This window comes from Tachysurus fulvidraco, chromosome 7 (assembly GCF_022655615.1).
Source record: "Tachysurus fulvidraco isolate hzauxx_2018 chromosome 7, HZAU_PFXX_2.0, whole genome shotgun sequence".
NCBI classification, from domain to species: domain Eukaryota; kingdom Metazoa; phylum Chordata; class Actinopteri; order Siluriformes; family Bagridae; genus Tachysurus; species Tachysurus fulvidraco.
In genome coordinates this window covers 14,498,158-14,502,483 of record NC_062524.1, presented here as the reverse complement: position 1 = coordinate 14,502,483, position 4,326 = coordinate 14,498,158, and the positions used below count along the sequence as shown (strand labels likewise).

The 4,326-nt window shown below is 38.0% G+C and overlaps 1 long non-coding RNA gene across 1 annotated transcript; it reads right to left on the bottom strand.

Annotated features, from left to right (window-relative positions):
* Positions 1-3,074: 3,074 nt before the first annotated feature.
* LOC125145159 lies at positions 3,075-4,106 on the bottom strand. The gene is made up of 2 exons (XR_007143491.1): positions 3,683-4,106; positions 3,075-3,186 (listed from the first exon to the last, which is right to left on the bottom strand). It is a non-coding gene; the product is annotated as an uncharacterized LOC125145159 (long non-coding RNA).
* Between the last annotated feature and the right edge of the window lie 220 nt (positions 4,107-4,326).

Sequence of the window (4,326 nt, the reverse complement as noted above, 5' to 3'; positions counted from 1 at the left end):
TTTCTGAGCAGGGAGGACAACAACAGTAGAAAATACCTAATTTTCATTTGCTGAATTTCCTTTTGCTACAGAAAATGCAGCATTACTTACTAGTCTATCAATGATTTCTGAACATTTGTATTTGTTACAAGTGTTTGTCAGTAACAACCCGAAGACAATGGATATTGAAAACTTTGTTTTATTCAATTCAATTCAATTCAATTCAATTCAAGTTTATTTGTATTGCGCTTTTTACAATAGACATTGTCTCAAAGCAGCTTTACAGAACATAAACATAGAGCAGATGGTAAACATAATTAATGATAAAGGAAATAACGAATAATAAAAGAAATAAGAATTAACAGAACAAAAATTCTAGATTATTATTACATATATATAGTTCACAATGTGTATGTATTTATCCCCCTATGAGCAAGTCTGAGGTGACTCAGGCAGCAGTGGCAAGGAAAAACTCCCTTAAATTGGTAAAGGAAGAAACCTTGAGAGGAACCGGACTCAAGGGGGAACCCATCCTCATATGGGTGACACTGGAGGGTGTGATTGTAATATACAGTCATTTAAATGTTGTATGGGTGTAAGGATCATGGACTTCGGATCTCCTTAGTATCACAGAGGCTCAGTGGACGTGTAAAAAGGTTTCGTCCCACAGAGGACGTTGGGGGCTGGTACAGTGTCTGGATGCCTCGGGATGGGTACAAAGAGAGAAGCAGTGGAGAGGGATTAACATATCTGCTGTTCATAAAAATGTTCCGGTCTGATGTACTGGTGCATGATATTATAGGATGTATTATGTGTACGCCTGACTAAAGAGATGAGTTTTTAATTTACGTTTAAACTGGGAAAGTGTGTCTGAGCCCCGAACACTATCAGGAAGACTATTCCAAAGTTTGGGAGCTAAATACGAAAACGCTCTACCACCTTTAGTAGACTTAGATATTCTGGGAACCATTAAGAGCCTTGTAGGTAAGTAGCAGCAATTTGTAGTCAATTCTAAACTTAACAGGTAGCCAGTGTAGAGATGATAAAATTGGGGTTATTTGGTCATACTTTCTTGTCCTAGTGAGAACTCTGGCAGCTGCATTTTGGACTAACTGTAACCTATTTATTAAAGATGCAGGACAACCACCTAGTAATGCATTACAATAGTCCAGTCTAGAGGTCATGAATGCATGAACTAGCTTCTCAGCATCAGAGACAGACAGGATGTTTCTCAGCTTGGCAGTATTTCTAAGGTGGAAGAACGCTGTTTTGGTAGTATGGGCGATATGATTTTTAAAAGACAAGTTGCTGTCTAATAAACACCCAGGTCTTTCACTGTCGAGCTACTAGTAACAGTACATCCCTCTAAATGGAGGTTAAGTTGTGAGAGTTTCTGTACATTGGTTTTTGGACCTATAAGTAGTATTTCTGTCTTATCGGAGTTTAACAATAGAAAGTTACAGCTCATCCAGTCTTTTATCTCTCTAAGGCATTGAGTTAATTTGGACACTGTGGCTATTTCATCTGGTTTTGATGAGATATATAACTGTGTGTCATCAGCATAACAATGGAAACTAATCCCATGTCTTCTAATAATGTTCCCTAATGGAAGCATGTATATCGAGAAAAGCAGAGGTCAGAGAACTGATCCTTGAGGGACCCCGTAATTAACTGGTAATAAACTGGAGGATTCACCATTTAATTCTACAAAATGGTATCGGTCAGACAGGTAGGATCTAAACCAACTTAAAGCCTGACCATGAATACCTGTGTAATTTTGTAAGCGATCTAGAAGAATGTTGTGGTCTATAGTGTCGAATGCAGCACTAAGGTCAAGTAGAACTAATAGTGACATACAGTCTTGGTCCGAAGCTAAGTCGTTTGTAACTTTAACAAGTGCTGTTTCTGTGCTATGATGGGGCCTGAAACCTGTAAGAAGGAGCTCAGTTGAACAGACACAACCTTTTCAAGTATTTTAGACATAAATGGAAGGTGTGAGATAGGTCTGTAATTTGATAGTTCATTAGGATCTAAGTTAGGTTTTTTGATGAGTGGCCTAATAACTGCCAACTTAAAAGACTTCGGGACATAACCTAAAGATAACGAGAAGTTAATAATATTAAGAAGAGGCTCACCAGCTTTATGTAACACTTCTTTCAGTAGTTTAGTTGGGATGGGGTCTAGTGAACATGTTGTTGATTTAGTTGTAGTAATAAGTTTATCTAACTCTTCCTGTCCTGTACTTGTAAAGCTCTGTAAAGCCTTAGGTGAGATTGTGTCACTGGTTGCTCTCGTATGTTGAGCGTCACCTATTTTATTCCTGATACCTTCGATTTTATCAGTGAAGAATCTTATAAAGTCCTCACTACTGAAATGTGATGGAATAGTGTGTTCAGATTTCTGTTTTTTTTGTTAAACTAGCCACTGTGCTAAATAAAAACCTGCTATTGTTCTGGTTATTTTCTATGAGTTTGCTCAGGTGCTCAGCCCTAGCAGCGTTTAGGGCCTGTCTATAGCTGGACATACTGTCCTTATACGCAATTCTAAAAACCTCTAATTTAGTTTTTCTCCATTTCCGTTCGAGGTTATGGGTCTCCCTCTTGAGGGTGTGAGTATGACTATTATACAATGGTGCAAGTGTTTTATCTCTAACCTTCTGTAATCTGACTGGGGCAACAGTGTCTAATGTGCTAGTGAATATAGCGTCTATTCTGTTAGTCATTACATCTAGGTCGTTTGAGTTTAAGGGTACAGTAAGAAGTCCAGACAGATCAGGCAGGTTATTTGTGAATCTGTCTTTGGTGGTCGGAATAATGGTTCTACCGAGTCGATAACAAGGTGAGACACAGTTAGTCTGTTCTATAGGTAGTGTGTACATTATGAGGTAATGGTCTGTGATGTCATCACTTTCTTTGAGGTATGATATCTATATCAGTGACATCTATTCTGTGTGATATTAACCACAAACAGTTTGCTTACGAAGTGCACAGCTTGCATTATTTAGGAATAGTTTAACCAAAAATGAAAAATCTATGTAACACAAAAGAATATATATCTTAAAGGACATGCAAGACATTTGTTTCTCAAAGCACTTACCAGCATCGTCTCGCTGTGCATGATCGGAAACATCTTGCTCTTCACCTTGACCATCGTCTTCTGACCTTGGGTTGGAAGTAGGTTCTTCATTTGACTGAATCTCATCCATGTCTGAAAAAGTTTAAGATTAATATGGTAAAGTTACAACGCTAATTTAGATCCCCTTTGAAAATTAACCATGGTTTTACATGGTTTTAGTTAAAAAAAAAAAAAAAAAACATGGTTACTGTAGTAAAACCATGGTAACCACAAAATAACTATGGTTTTGACAACCGTTTTTTTAAAACCATATTTAAACCATGGTTAGTGTAGTGAAACCATGTTTTTGCTAACAGTATTCAATACACAAAAAAACATGGTTCATTTTCACTTACGTTACTACAACTGTAGCTAAAATACATGACTAATATTCTAATATTTTTGTTATTATTGTATTTCTTATTAGTACTAGTAACCCAATCCTAACACAATGCAACAAACGTGTACATCAATACATTTTCAACGTGACTTGGATCTTTCATTAACATCTAGCTGTCATGATATTTCGCTTTATGTAAACTAACATGCACGCACGTTTATAATGTTTGAACATTTAAAGCATACTAACCTCCACCCATACTGTCCTCATCCACCAATCTTGCCGTATCCAATACCTCGCTGTCTCCGGGCACGAAGGATGGCTTGTCTCCCAACACTCGATCCAATTCTTAAAAAAATTTACATGTTACTCTGGCCCGTCCGCTTCAGTTGTTGTTGTCCTTCGCTTTGCGGTAAATAAGTTTCAGACTTTTAATTTTTCTTTGGCACTGTTGCCACGTCCTATTGTAACCCTGCTCATTCATCTTCTGCGATATTTATAAAAATATACTTTATACTCTATATGTTTTAACAAGTTTTTTTGGACGCTTTCATCGCTCCAAAGAGCAATGAGTGATTGAGTTTCTCGAGTGCTCCAACCCTGTGTGTCGTCCATGTTTAGTTTTCTGGCACGATGCACGACTCGCGAGTCACCTGCGAGTGACGTACTTCCGTTTGGGAGGAGTATAGTGCTGACGTATGTGGCTTGAACAACCACATGCATTTACACCTTTCCAGTTTCATCTGAAATGCGTCCCAGACCACCTCCTGAAGTGGATTGAGTGATCGGATTTATATCCGTCTCGAAACCGTTTCGGAGGGCAGTTACACCTGGTCTTTTTACGATTGGATAGCTATCGGATCACAGAAAACGCATGAAGTGACCAGGTGTAA